This window comes from Ovis canadensis, chromosome 5 (assembly GCF_042477335.2).
Source record: "Ovis canadensis isolate MfBH-ARS-UI-01 breed Bighorn chromosome 5, ARS-UI_OviCan_v2, whole genome shotgun sequence".
Lineage (NCBI taxonomy): Eukaryota > Metazoa > Chordata > Mammalia > Artiodactyla > Bovidae > Ovis > Ovis canadensis.
In genome coordinates, this window is record NC_091249.1 from 31,121,005 (window position 1) to 31,136,529 (window position 15,525).

Sequence of the window (15,525 nt, forward strand, 5' to 3'; positions counted from 1 at the left end):
ATTTCATCCAGGGTATCTAATTTGTTGACAAGCAATTGTTTATAGTATTATTTTTTCATTTTTGTATTTCTGTAATGCTGCTTGTAATATCCCCTTTTTCATTCCTGATTTTAGTAATTTGAATCTCCTTTTTATTTTGATCAGTCTAGTTAAAGTTTCATCAACCTATTTGATCTTTTCCAAGAAGCTACTTGTGGTTTTAATAATTCTGTCTTGATTTTCTATTCTCAACTTCATTTACTCCCACTCTAATCTTTATTATTTCATTCCTTTGGCTAGCTTTAGTTTCAATTTACTCTTATTTTCCAGTTTCTTAGGGTGGACAGCTAGATTATTGACTGAGGTCCTTCTCTCTCTCTTTTTTTCCCCTTTAACATAGATGATTACAGCTATTAATTTTCCTCTACTTTAACTGGATCTCATAAATTGTTGTATGTTGTGTTTCATTTTCAGTCATCTCAAAGTATTTTCGAAGTTCCCTTATGATTTCTTCTTTGAGATAGCGGAGTTTTACACCTATTAAGTGGGGGAAGAAATACATAAACAGTGCTGTAAATATGACATCATGTTGGGACAAGTTCGCATTCTCAAGACAAGAGTTATAGCAGAATGAACTGTACAGTGTGTCTCCAGAGCAATGCTGTCCCACTCTAAAACCTTCCCCCTCACTCCTCATGTCCATCAGCATGTTCTCCAAAATGCGCACTGAATCCACCGACCCACCTCCACCTCTGCTACCAGGCTCCTAATCCAAGCCACCATGATTTTAAGTCCAGGGGAACGGTAACAGACTCCCAGGTTCTGTGTCTGTCTTGTCTCCTACAGTCTATTCCCCACGCCGTGAGGTTTTAAAATCACAAACCACAAGCTGGAGTAGAGTTAAGTGCCCTGCACACAAATGTGGTCCCTTCCAAGAGCGCATTCGTGAGTCCAGTTGGTTCCTACATCCAACAAAGTTAGCCTAGGCACCCAGCTAACACAATTGGCTATATAGTACTGTACTGTCATAGATTTATAACACATTTCACACAAATACATAAAAACAAACACAAAAAGTAGAGAAAATATTTTAAATCTTATGGTACAGTACCTTGAAAAGTACAGTCATACAGTTCAACAGGCATCGAGTGAACAGGCAAGAGTTACTGACTGGAGGAGGTGGGAGATGGGAGAGCTGAAGGATCATCAGCAATGGGAGGTGGAGGGCAAGCTGCAATTGCAGGCTTGCCTGATGCTGATGACACAGGTTTGGGTTCCTTGTTGGAACCAGATGCAAGTTTGCATCTCTGAAAGTTCCCAATTTGAATGTTTGTATGTAGAGAACTTACTGTACATCTGCCCCACCCTACTTAAAATCCTCTGACGGCTTCCAAGTCTGACGAGGGCCATTTTCCATATTCAAAGGTCCATACAGTCAAAGTTATGATTTTTCAATCAGGTACTGATGTGAGAGTTGAACCATAAGGAAGGCTGAGCACTGAAGAACTGATGTTTTCAAATTGTGGTGCTGGAGAAGACTCTTGAGAGTCCCTTGAAGGAAATCAACCCTGAATATTCAGTGGAAGGACTGATGCTGAAGCTGAAGCTCCAGTACTTTGGCCACCTGATGCAAAGAGCTGACTCACTGGAAAAGACCCTGATGCTGGGAAAGATGAAGGCAGGAGAAGAAGGGACTGGCAGAGGATGAGGTGGTTGGATGGCATCACTGACTCAATGCACATGAGTTTGAGCAAACTCTGGGAGATAGCGAAGCACAGGGAAGCCTGGTGTGCTGCAGTCCATGGGGTGGCAAAGAGTAGGACATGACTTAGCAACTGAACAACAACAAAATGAAACCTTACGTGAAATGACCCCCTACATCCCCTGACTCACCACTCCCCGCCCACTCGCACCCTCCCCATTCACCCTGCTCCAGCCACACCCAGGAACCTGCTTTTTGTTCTTCCACCCAAGTTTCCATCCCAGGGATTTTGAATTCCTGAAATGTTCCGTTACTCTTCCTCATTATTCTGACCTGGGCCCAAATGTCACCCCCTCAGAGAGGCTGAGAGTGGCCAACTCTTCCTGCTTTGTCTGGGAGTTCCCCAAATTTAGCACTGAAAGCCCCATGTCGTGGGAAACCCCATAATCAAACTATCCTGGTTTGGCCACACTTGAGAGGCCATCCCTGGCTGTTCCATCCAAAACAAGCCCCACCTACTCACCCTGCAAGCTACTACCCTATTGTTTTTTCTATAAGTGTGGGACTTGTGTCTTTAGAACCTGGAGCCATGCTTGGCAAATAGTAAGCACTTGAGAGATATTTTTGATTAACCACTGAGGATAGAAATTGATTCTTACAGTCTTAGGTTTAAAATTCCATCACATGGGCTTCCCTGGTGGTCCAGTGGTTAAGAATCTGCTTTGCAGTGAAAGGGACACCAGTTTGATCTCTGGTCCGGGACAATCCCACCTGCCTCGGAGCAACTAAGCCTGTGCACAACTACCAAGCTTGTGCTCTGGAGCCCATGAGCCACAACTGCTGAGCTCACATGCTGCAGGTACTGAAGCCTGTGGACCTAGAGCCCATGCTTCCCAACAAGAGAAGCCGCCACAATGAGAAGCCTCTGCACTGCAACTAGAAAGCCTGCATGCAGCAGTGAAGATGCAGCACAGCCAAAAAAAAATTCCATCATATGAAACACTGCAAGAAGCAACCCATTAGAACGTGGCGAAATCATCTTATCATTTTCATTAAAACAAAGTCTAAAAAAATCAGCATTACCTAAAGCATCATGTCATGAAAATGTTGTTTTCATGATATATGTGTTGGTGTGGACTGGGCCTCTGAGTAAAATATATTTCCTGCTATGCTTTGTGGTCAAAAATGTTTGAAAACTACGCATCTAGGGGTCAAGAGTGTGGGACTGGGCATCAGACTGCTGGCGTTGGAAGCCCTTACAAGCTGCTTCATGCAAATTTATTCGTTTTTTCCCCTGGCCTCTGTTCTCTGATCTGTAAAATGAAGACAGTGCACAGTCTCTCTCAGGATGAGACTGTGAGTTTTAACTGATGATTGTTTTGTTGATAAGACGTGTCTGACTCTTTTCGACCCCATGGACTGCAGCACCCTAGGCCTCCCTGTCTTTCACTGTCTCCCAGAGTTTTTTCAAATTCATGTCCATTGAGTTGGTGATGCCATCCAACCATCTCATCCTCTGCCACCCTCTTCTTTTGTCTTCAGTCTTTTCTAGCATTAGGGTCTTTTCCAACGAGTCGGCTCTTCACATCAGAAGGCCAAAGTAGTGGAGCTTCAGCTTCAGCGTCAGTCCTTCCAGTGCATATTCAGGGTTGATTTCCTTTAAGGTTCACTGGTTTGATCCCCTTGCAGTCCAAGGGACTCTCAAGATTCTTCTCCAGCAATACAACTTGAAAGCATCAATTTTTCTTTGTGGTTGCACTGTCACATCCATACATGACTACTGGAAAAACCATAGGTTTGACTGTACAGAACTTTGTTGGCAAAATGATGTCTCTGCTTTTTAATACACTGTCTTAACTGAGTTAGTGTATGAAAAATGCTTAGAGTACTTTCTGGCATATAAGGACAGTTTAGTCAGTGTTGACTAATATGATGATTTGTCCAATGGATGAATGAAATCTAACCTTCCCTTAAATTGCCCTGTCTGCCTTTTCTCAGAACAAGCTTTTTCTCCTAGAATTCCAGCCCCTTCTCCCAAACGACTATTTATGTTTACTTTTTTTAGTGTCAATCACCCCCTGCTCCCCTAAAAACCCAAACTCTACCAGGGTGTCTTGTTTGTCCCATTCAAAAGTTGAACCCCCTGGGACTTCCCTAGCAGTCCAGTAGTTAAGTTTTCGCACTCCCAAGGAGGGTGGGGGGCTGGGTTCAACCTCTGGTCGCTGATCTAGTATCTCTTATGCCAAAAAAAAAAAAAAAAAAATTGAACCTACTACCTGGGGGTAGGAAGGAGGGGGAAAGGTTGGCAAACATTTTCTGTGAAGTATCAAATAGTAAATATTTTAGACTTTGCTTGTGTCATCCCATCTTTGTGCAAATACTCAAGTGTCTGGTACCCCACTCTGTGGGACAACTTTCCCTGTCCTGAAGACAGGTTTCACGGAAGACAATTTTTTCCTCGGACTGGGAGGGGAGAGATGGTTTCCGGATGATTCAAGCCCACTACATTCATGGTGCACTTTATTTCTATTATTATTAAGCCAGCTCCACCTCAGATCATCAGGGGGTTAGATCCCTGAGGTTGGGGACCTCTCACTTAAGCAAATAGGGAAGCTATGTTCTGATAAAACTTTATAGGCACGGGGCTGGTGGAATTTGCCCCACAGGTCTTAGTCTGTTAACCCTTAAAGGAGTTGAAAATACTGGATTCAGTAAAATAAAATAGACTTTCATATAGTTTCCACGTGCTACCAAAGATCCTTTTAATTTTTTTACCGCTTAAAATATATATTAAAATTCCCAGCTCATGGGCCATGAATATAAGTCATCTGGCTTGCGGATCGGATTCTGCTGACCCCGGGTCCAGACTGTACCAGAACACCGGTAGTAAGGCGTCTGGGTCCCCAAAACCCGGCCTTCCGGGAGCGGCACCACCAGCACCGAGCCCGCGCGCGCCTCCGGCCTTCCAACCCTCCTTCGCAGAGCGCGCCTCCCGCCAAGCCCCGCCCCTCTCCGCGGCGGTTGGTCGAGCCGCGCCCTCTTCACGCCCGCTGACAGGCACTGCACACAGCCAGTGGGGAGCCGCAAAGTCTTGCGCCCCGCCCCCATCGCGCCCGTGGGAGGTGGCCGTGGGCGGGCCGTTGAGGGGGTGGGGCGCGGAGCCTGGTAACCGTTGCCGATAACAACGCCCCGCCCCGTCGCGGCAGGAGGGCAGGCGGCGCGAGGCAGGCAGGCGGGCGGGCGCCGGGAGCCGGAGGAGGAGCGGCCGCCGCCGCCACCGCCGCCGCCATAGAGACTGTAGCCGTGGAGACTGTTACTTACCAACGGGGACCAACACGCAGCAGCCGCCACCGCCGCCGCGGGAGCCGTTGCCCGAACTCCCGGCCCGAACTCCAGGTGACCGATGCGACCGCCCCGGGCTCTGCCCGGCCAGAGAGTGCGGGGGGCGGCGGGGATCCCGATCGGGGGTCGAGAGGCGGGCAGCGCAGTCCCTGCCGTTCACCCCAAACGTCCGAGATGGCGCGCCCGCGGGACCTCCCTCCTCACCCTGAGTCCCGAAGTCGCAGCTGAGTTTGGGGTGCCGGGGGTCCCCCTTTTCCTTTTAACCAAAGTCAGGGAGAGGTGGGGACCCATCGCCTCACTTTTCTCAGAACTTTCTGAGTTGGGGGCTCCCGGGGAGCCGTCTTTCACTGTCACCCTCAAACTCCCCGAGTTGGGGGCGCCCCAAGAACCCCTTTCAAACTTTTACCTTCAAACCCCCTGAATATGGGACTCGTGGGGAACTCCTTCTCACTCTGACTCCCCAAATCTTTAAGCTGGGGACGCCCGAGGACCCCTGTCTCACTCTTTCCCTCAAACCCCGAATTGGGGGGCGCCTCGGCAACGCCTGTCGAACTCTGACATTTAAACTTCTTGAATTGCAGGCGCCTGGGGGCTCTTCCTGTTAATTCCCCAAATCTCTGAAATTGGGGCGCCCGGAATCATTTCTCTCACTCCTAAACTCAAGTCGCTGAATTGAGAAGGTTTAAAGCGTTCGTTCTCACCTCCTTTTGACCTCGCCCCCAAATTCTGAATTTGAGGGTTTTCCTGTAGCCCCCTCCTCACTTTAAAAATCCGAAGTCGGTGCGCTGGTCTAGAGGAAGAACCGCTCCCCTCCTCGCTTTTTGACCACAAACTCACGAGAATCGGGCTTCCCGGAGACCCGTTTCTCACCTTTTCACCAAAAAAGTTTCTCGGGTTTAGGGCTCCTCGAACACTTCTCGGCTGTCTCTCCTGGTAACCGCGCATTCCACAGTTTGGGGGATCCTGGATCCGCCAGTCCCTCGGCGCCCCTCAGAAAGCCCCTGTGCACACCCGCAGCTCCCATCTTAGGACTGATCGAGAAGCAAGAAAAGTTTCACCGAAAGGATTTTTTTTTTTTTTTAATAATTATTTTGTAAAGGGTTTGTGGCCCAAACTGCTCGGTGGCATTTTCTCCGGGAGTTGTTCGAGTGCTTGATTGTGTGTGTGTCTGTGATAATCCATCCCCCACCCCGACCCCCCTCCCCCCAGTCTCTCCCCCCATCCCGACCTCCCAACCCCCGCCCCCAAATACTCTATTCCTTTTTTTCTCCCCTCTGGGACATGCCAGCGGCGCTCCCTCCAGCTTCGTCCCCGTTGGTTTTTCTCGCTGCCGTGCTCGGAAAAGTTGGGTTTCCGATCCTAGTGGCTATTTACAGGGCCCCCGGGGCCCAACAGCCCCTGCCATTCTGGCGGCGGCGGCGGGGGTGGTTCATCGTCCTAATTTTAACCTCCTGGTTGCCCCGCAGGAATGAGGGAGAAGGGCAGGGTGCCGCACGCAAGTCCAGGGCTGCCTTTCCGCGGAGAGCTCATTCCTCGGCTTCTGGGTGTTTTAATTATGCGCCGCCCCCCGCCTCCCCACCCCCACCCCCACCCCACCCCGCAGTCCCCCCATACAGTTATTTTCTTGCTCTGTGCCTCTGTGCATTTAACTGTCAGTGCAGGCTGTCAGGAGTTTTCCCCCCTCCCCATCAGCTTTATCTCTGCAGATCCAAAATATCAAACATTATGCAAGGCTCTTCATGTTAACGAAGACTTACCCAACAAAATAGTAATAATAGTAATAACAACAACAGAAAACATTAACAATAACAATTTTCTCTGTTGCCTGCAGGTATTGGCAACACATTTTTGTCTTGTTGCTTCATACTCTGAAACATTTGTTTGCTTATATGAAGACCCTTACCCTCTGTGCTGGGGAGTACCAGGGGCTGATTACCTGTTCTCTCTCCAACTCCAGTTTAAAAGCTTGGACTGACTCTAAAATAATCTTAGAAATGGCTACTCATCTACTCTGGCCAGAGAAAAAATGCATATGGGATCCCCCCTGCCCAAGGAATTTGATTTCCTTAATTACTGCTGCTAATTTTGCCAACCGGCTAGGTAGACTATGGGAGGGGACTGGGTAGTCTTTTTTTTAAAAAAAAGATTTTTCATAATATATGATGGAAAAGATAACTGGTTCCCAGAGCCTGTGATATTGCAACTGATTTGGGTCAGGAAATGAGTTCAGAAACACTTTGGCCCTGTGATCCAAGCCATATGACTTATTTAACCCTGAAGGTGTGTTCCTCTCATCCCAGATAAACCCCTGAGATGCTGAGAAGGGGAGTCCAGGAGGAGAGGGACAGAGTTACTGGTGACACCCAGTAAGAGAACAGTTCCTTTGAAATTCAGCTGATACGTGCTTTCTGGGTGCTGGGTACATATCACCTTAATATTTTTCTTTTAACCATGTTGATCACTGAAGCACTGCCAGGATGGAGCTAGTCACCAGAAATACACACGCCAGGAACTTATCTGGCTCTCATTCTTTAGATCTAATTTGTAAATTCAGATTTGAATTAAAATTAATTAATATGAATTTATATTTGATGAATTGAACTTTCATTAATCATAGAATTGAGTCAACATTTTAAATGTACAGTTTTGGTAGTCACATGTGGTGGTTTTGCTCATAAAATTCCAGGCCAGGAGGAACCATATCTTATGGTACATTTGGCTCTTTTTAGTTAATGCAGGTTATCCACTTATTTATTTATTTAAAAAATATTTATTTATTTTTCTGGCTGTGTCAGGTCTCAGTTGTGGCATGTGGGATCTTAGTTCCCTGACCAGGGATCAAACCCAGGTGCCCTGTATTGGGAGTGTGAAGTCTTAGCCACCCGACTGCCAGGGAAGTGCCAACCACTTATTTAATCCCAACCACTTATTTAAATGACGTGCTCCCTGCTACACACCTACATATTTGTAAAATGTAAACATTTTTTCAAAGCATGGGAGGTTCTCAGAGAAACTCTCCCTCATCAGACCCTCACTGAACCCAAGATGAGCCAAGGAATTCTTATCAGAAAAGGCAAACAAAGAGGGAGAGCTTGAGAGGAAGACCCAGAATTAAGGGGATAAGGAGTAGGGGCAGAGGATAAGGGGAAGGGCTGGGGAGAGCCCACCAAGTGGGTTGGCTGCTAGGGCTGGTGAAATTGGCGAGCCTGAGAGGCAGCTTAAGGGCAAGGGCTTATAGTCCCCCAATCTGTTCCTCTGAAGACTCCCAGGTCCCTTAGTGAGTATCAGCCGGCTTCTCCCAGCTGCTCAGGCTAATACTTTGGAGTCATCCTCTCGCCCTGTGTGTGTGTATGTGTGCATGTCTCTGTCTTTCCCTCAGTCTTTCTCTCTCTCAAGCCATCAGCAAAAAAACCTAAAATCTAACCGCGCCTCACCACCTCCACCATCAGCCCCTGGTCTAAGCCTCTAGCTCCTCATGCCCAGATGCTTCCAGCCGTTCACTGAGGGTTGTATCATGTCCTGTTGTGTATTCCTTAGCTCAGAACCCACCCGTGGCTCCCATCTCACTTGGAGCAAAAACAGAAGTCCATCCCCCAACTGGGGCCCCCAGCCCAGTCCCTCTTTAGCCTAATCCCATGTGCCTGCCTTCAACATCACTGGCCTTCCCAGAGTACCTCAAACCCTCTGCCTGGAAAGTTCTTGGTCCAGGCATCTGGGGGCTTCCTCCCTCACAGCCTTCAAGCCTTTTCTCAAACTCATCTTCCCAGGCCATTGACTTGCAAGTGATGGTACCTTTGTCCCCTCCCCCCACCACCCTGGGCTTTCTCTCTCTTTCACATTTATCACTAACACCCCATATATTACATAGATTGATTTTATGATTGCTGTTCTCTCATTAGAATGTCAGCTCGCTGCCAAGACGCTCTGGGTGTTTTATGAACTTCCGTATCCCCCAGGCTGAGAATCATTCTGGCACTGAGTGGGCACTTGATAAATATTTGTTAAGTGAATAAGTAAATGATCTCCCATGCACCTAATGGGAAAGCTGCTGTGAAAATGAAGAACTGCTCTTTATCTACCATATCTCGCCTTCTGTATGACTCAGTACAGCTCAGATTGGATGAATGAAGTCAGTGGGAAGAGGGAAGGAAAAGTATGAGTCCCAGCCCTGGATGCTGCCCATGTGGGCTTCTGGGCCTGGCGCAGAAGGGGGTTAATGTTTATTAGCTCAGTGACTTCAGGTGAGGTTTGGCATAGGTGAAAGAGGTAATCATTTACATATTTTTTTAAAATACTGTGTTTTTTTAAATGTAGACTGTTTTTAAAGTCTTTATTGAATTTGTTACAAAATTGCTTCTGTTTTATGTTTTGGTCTTTTGGCCCTGTGCAGCATGTGGGATCTTAGCTCCCCAACCAGGAATCGAACCCACACCCCCTGTATTGCAAGGCAAAATCTCAACCACTGGACCACCAGGGAAGTCCCCACTTTATGGTCTTGATATTAGAAATAATATTATAACTGTGTAGCCCAAGGCCTGGTACAGAATAGGTGTATGACAGACTAGCTATTATTATTGCTGTTGTTATTTTTATTATTAGAACAGAACAAAGAAGCAGTGTGGCCTGCCTGGGATGGATTTTTCAGTTTGGTTTCCTGACCACCAAGTGCTGAGGAGACATTCAGTAAATACTTCTTGCTCTATTGAGTGGGTGAGCCTTACATGGTCTGTTTTAAGTTGGGAAATACCCTTCAATTGCATAGAAATCCTCTGATATGGTATCTGCAAGCGTGAAGCTCTAGGCAAAACCAAATGTCACCAGAAAAGTAGCTCACATCTTGGTTGGGGTATCGGTTCATCTGAAATTACTCCCCAAACATCACACTTTTTGATGGGTTTCGCCAAGCAGCCAGCTCAGCCAGCAGAACCTCCAGATGAGAATGTTTAAAAACTGGTTTCCCCTCTCTGTTATCGCTGTCACTTAGGTGCCAATCAGGTCAAAATCTGGAAATCAGTGGCTCAGAGGTGAGAACCAGCCTGGTGTTCGTGCCAGGACTTGAGTTGGGCCCTCAGGAGCAGACTGCCTGGCCTTACTCCTTGTTACACCTTGCTTCTTTTTTTCTTGAAATGCATTCCTATTTTATGATACTTAGGTTTTCTATGTTTCAAAGCAGGGTTTTGAGCCCTGGCAACCTCATTTTTAATTCTGGTCAATTCTATGACTTTCCAAGAAATATAGTTGACTTCCAAAGCCTATTGATGATACATACAGCAACTGGATTTCAGACCCTGTGAATTAGATTATACCTGCCACATGCTGTGTTGAAAAATGGAAAAAAAGAAAAAACACCTTATAAAGCCATTAAAAGCCTAGAACTTACTTGTTATGGTCCAATATAGTGATGATTTGTCATTTACTATGTAATGAAGCCCAGATATGTTATATAATGTGAGCCTGTTTCTACTAAGATCTCTGCAGTTACTTTGAGTGAGTGAGAGAGTGTGTGTGTGTGTGTGTGTGTGTGTGTGTTTAGTGTAAGAACTGGGGTATGGTGTCCAGGAAAGCTCTTCAGGAGGTGATAGTTGAGCTGAGACTGAACTGATAAGAGGGAGCAGCCCTGTGCAGTTCACAGGGAGAGCCTTCTGAGGAGGCAGCAGGTGCAAAGGTCCTGTGGCAGGTGGACTCACCTGGCCCTGGTGAGGGCAGAGAAACGTGGCTGTGTGGCTAATGACTGGTGAGCAAAAGGAGGAGACACAGAGGGCCCCAGGGGCCATAGGGAGCAGTCTGGCTGCTATTCTAAGTATAAATTAGGTCTTGGGAGATTTAACCTCCTCCCGTAGCTGTCAGAGCCTTGGTGTCCAGTCGTTCACTGGAAGACGTACTTTCTAGACCTTTGCCATTTCTTCATCTCTCATTCATTCATTCATTCCTTTGTTCATAACTCTCTGAGTCAAACACTATCCTGTGAGGTTACAGAGACTAAGACCAACTAGGAGAGGGCGACGGCTTCAGAACAAGGATGGGCTAGAGGCCTCTCCAGGGTCCAGCAGGTACACAGAGGAGGCAGGCGCTCACCTGGAGGGGCCGTGAAAGGTGTCCAGGAGGAGGTAGGCTGGAGTGGAGCTTTGAAGTGCAGGCAGACAGGTGGGGAGAGCTGTGGCACGACTGTGTTTTCTGGAAGCTGAACACAGGGAATGGAGGAGACCAGGCGAGAGAGGAGAACAGGTGTTGGCCTCCATGGTCTGTTTCTGGAAGTGAAGGCTCGCTGCGGCACGGCCACACTCATCCACCCACGTAATCTCTGGCTGCCTTTTAGAGGCCACAGCGGGATAGATTATTTGCAATGGGCACAGAATGTGAAACTCAAAGCCTAACGTATTTACTGCCTGGGCTTTTACAGGGACAATTTGCCTACCTCTGACTAGATGAGTGGGACTTGTCTGGTGCCAGAACAAGAGGTTTGTTGGGGAAGATCTTTGCGATCCAATGGGATTTTGGTAGGTGGAGTGGAAGGCATGGCCTCTGGAGGCTGGTGATGGAGAATTATGGCTGGTGTGGTCCAAGCCTGGGGTGACAGGGGCCAGGCCGACTACACCAGCCGGGGATGCTTGGGGAGACAGAGGTGCAGGGTTCTGGGGGCTCCGAGGGCCCAGTGACTTCTTGTGGGACAAAGGACTGGGAGGAGTCCAGTCTGACTTTGGGGATCAGGCAGAACAGGCCACTTCAGTGAGTCAGGGGTCCCAGGAAATGCTAGTGGGGAGAAGGGTAAGGACTTGAGGCATGGGCATGGGCTTGGCTGGCTTGAGACTCATGGGGCCACTGGAGAGCAGGCAGTTTTCCACCAGGCTACTGGATTTTGGGGTCCAGAGATGGGGAGGGAGGCAGTCCAGGCTGGAGGTCAGGATCTGGGTGCTGTCAGCACGTCATTGGTCATTTCAGTCGTGAAAATGGATGCGCTCACTCAGGGAGAAGCCAGACAATGAGAAGAAAAGGCCAGAGGCAGAACCATCCAAATTCCAAGAGCAGGAAACCAAGAGTCAGAGGAAAGCATGTTTAAAAAATGATAGCAAAACACAACGACATAAAATTTATCATTTTAACCCATGTTACGCACACAGCTCCGTGGCACCAGGCACATTCACATTGTTGGGCAACCATCCCCACCACCCATCCCCAGAACTTTCTCATCTCCCAAACTGAAACTCGGTCCCCATGAAACACTGACTCCCCACCCCCTCCCGCAGCCCCCGGCCCCAGCATCTACTTCCTGTCTCTATGGCTTTAACTCCGTGAGAGACCTCCTATGGGTGGAATCAGACAGCATTTGTCCCTTTGTGCTGGCTTCTCTTACGGAGCTTTGTGTCCTCGTGGTTCATCCAAGGAGTAGCCCGTGTCAGTGTCTCCTTCATCTTTGGGGCTGAATAATATTCCACTGTGTGGATGGACCACAATTTGTGTATCCATTCATCTGTCGACAGACACTTGGGCTGCTTTCGCATGTGGCTCCTTGAATCATGCTGGACAGAGGAGGTTTAGCAGGCACAGGGGGAACCAGGCAAAGAGCTCTGAAGCCAGAGGAGGAAGCAACTCAAGGTCTGAGCACCAGAGGGTGAGATTTGGCAGAAACCAGAGAGATGAGCCAACAGGGACAGTTCCCCAGCAAAAAGGGGGAAGGATATGTCTCCAGAGAAGGACAAGAGGTTTGGCTTACAAGTGCCTGTCTCCTCGGCAAACTGTTGAAATCACACTAATGATATAGAAGCAGCCCATTCCTGAAGTCGCAGCAACACTTAATTATGCTTGTATTTTTAAAATGTGAACTGTTTATCTTTTGGAGACAGCGCCATGTTTCCAGGATACATTTCTGTCCAAAGGGTGACCTGCAGGGTAAGGCCTGGGAAGCAATTTCCCCCAAAAATCAACAGCCCACAAAAATGTGTTCCAGCTCCACCCGTCTAGGAAGCACCCAAAGAAAACACCACGCAGAGGTTCCCTACCTCGCCTGTCCTTCTCAGAATACGCACAGATGGAGCCTGCCGGAGAAAAAATAAATTTCGGAATTCCAGACCCACCGAAAAGAGCTTGAAGCATGTGTTGGATTTTTAAAAGAATTCTTCATCTTCTAGAAGAGTTCACCTTCCTGGGGACTTCTCTGTGTTTAGTGCTCCTAGGGTCTCCACCTGTTCAACCAGTGCTATGGACCCCAAATATGAAACATCTGAGTCACTTACAGTTAGCCAAACACTCAAGTGTATTCATGCATCATCATGTAGGGAGTTACAAAGGGGAGAAGGTGATAGAGAAATTTTAAATTGCTAGCAGCCATTTGCCACTGACATTTGGACTGGAAGTTAAAACTGAAGTGGGTATAATTCCAGAGCTCCTCAATTGTGTAAATCAAGGCATGGTGATACGGCCAACTCTTAAAATGACAGGCAGGCATGAATAGGAGTTATTTCTGGAGACTTCCCTGGTGGTCCAGGGGCTAAGACTCTGAGCTCCCAATGAAGGGGTCCCAGGTTCCATTCCTGGTCAGGGAACTAGATCCCACGGGGCACACAGTAAGATCCCACCTATGTTCTGCAGCTAAGACCTGGAGCAGCCAAATAGAGATTTTTTTTTTTTTTTCCAAGAAGAAGGTATTTCTGGAAGCCCTGTAAAAAACAAATTCATCGCTGGCCTTAGTCCATGCCTGACCGAGCCTTTATCACTGGAACTGGACTGTGCTCGTTGGGGAAACTCGGCAGGGACCGGAAGAGACTCACCAATGAGCGATTTTCTAGCTGAACGAACTGCAGGATGGCGGAGTAAGACGTGGCGGCCCCGCCTAGATTCTGACTGGGAAGCTTCTCCCTCCCTCGAGTATGTGGGGTCTGCAAGGCCTCGCTTCTCCGGGTCTTGTAGCTCTCATGACCACAGGAGCCCACCTTCCTCTCCCCTCCTGTTCTGGAAGGAGGGTTTCTGTAGTCTCAGCTCTGCAGCAGTGAGCACACTTGGAGTCACTCCCAGATCCTGCATGTAGACTTCGTGTCTTGGGCTCCCAAGTCTTACCTACCTCTTCATCCCCTCGCAGTCCACCCCGCCATGGCTCTCCTGGGCTCCGGCAGGAGGAGGGGTTGGGCACATTCTCTCTGCTTTCTGTAGCCAAACAGATGGACTGGCCCCTCCCAGTCGTTATAACCACGTGGCACTTAGCTCAGCGTTCAAGGCTTGTCTCCATCCAATCCTGCTTCTCTTCATTACCCATCTTTCACGACTTCTCTTGATGGGCTTGCGATGCCTTAAAACAGGTCTAATACTTGGGTTTCCCCTTTCTTTGAAATGTCATTTCTGCTGATGAAAACTTACCTCTTCTCTGATGCGCTCTCTCCAGGGACCCTTGCGATGGTCATTGGTGAATTAAGTGGGAAAGCAGAAGAGTAGGCCAAGTTTCTCCAACGCATCACCATTGACTTTGGGGCCCGATTGTTCTTGGTGGGATGGTGGGGAGGCCGTTCTGGGCCTCGTAGTAGGTTGAAGAGCATCCCTGGCCTCCAGCTGACCAGAGCGCCCACTCCAGCCCCCCAATCCTGATGACAACTCTGTCCCCAGCACATGGCAAATGCCCCCTGGGGGGGCAGAACCGGCTCCTAGTTAGGTACCCCTGGATCGATCAGTCAGAAGTACCAGGGTATGTAGGTTTCGCATCCCACGCTGCATGAACGTGCCATCGTGGCTTTATGTATCTCACTTCCTGTCCTCAGGTGTGAGCCCTCAGGGGACAGCTGTCCCTGCCACACTTCCCTCACGTCTTTGTACTTCACACATGAGTGACTCAAACCCTTGAGCCAGAGAGCTCTTCAGGCCTACGTTGAGTAGCAAGTAAAAATCCCGAAATCCTTGCCTGCGATTTGGTAACCCTCGAAACTCTGTGTTTTTCAGTTTGGCAGTTCCTCATAGAGTTACCATATGGCCCAGCATTTCCATTCCAAGTGCGTACCCCAAACAATCCAAAACCCACCATGTCTACACCAAAACGTGTACACAGTGTTCATAACAACATTACTCATAATGGCCAAATGTGAAGATGACCCAAACATCTATTTGTAGAAGAATGGGTACACAAATGTCATGTACCCACATACTTGACTACTATTTGCCAAGTGAAGCAAATGAAATACTGATAATACTACAACATGGAGTTGTATGACTCTTGAAAACACTATGCCAAAGGAAAGAGGCCAGGCCAAAAAAAAGCTCACATATTATATGATTCCATTCATAGGAACCATCCAGAATAGCAAATCCACAGAGACAAAAAGTCACTTAGTGGTTGCTGGGGGTTTTGAGGGTGGGGATGTGCAATGGGGAGTGACTTGTAATATATAAAAGTTTCTTTGGGGATGATAAAGATATTCAGGAATTAAATAATAGTGATGGTTATACACATTTGAGAATCAGTAAACTTTATATTTAAAAAAACAACAACAACCTGTGTTTTAGATTCAGCTTAGATTAACATT

General features: G+C 47.9%; 2 protein-coding genes across 6 annotated transcripts in view; one reads left to right on the forward strand and one right to left on the reverse strand.

Moving 5' to 3' along the window:
• ACSBG2 (acyl-CoA synthetase bubblegum family member 2) overlaps positions 1-6,060 on the reverse strand; it is a 72,981-nt gene extending 66,921 nt beyond the window's left edge. Inside the window, exon 1 of the mRNA XM_069591372.1 lies at positions 5,894-6,060. The gene's annotated coding sequence lies outside the window, so the exon portion shown is untranslated. The remainder of the gene's footprint in view (positions 1-5,893) is intronic.
• Positions 4,879-15,525, forward strand: part of RFX2 (regulatory factor X2) — a 90,650-nt gene continuing 80,003 nt past the window's right edge. For 3 of the 5 annotated variants that reach the window (XM_069591368.1, XM_069591370.1, XM_069591367.1), the window contains exon 1: positions 4,879-5,077. The gene's annotated coding sequence lies outside the window, so the exon portion shown is untranslated. The remainder of the gene's footprint in view (positions 5,078-15,525) is intronic. The other 2 variants (XM_069591371.1, XM_069591369.1) reach the window with 1 other exon arrangement.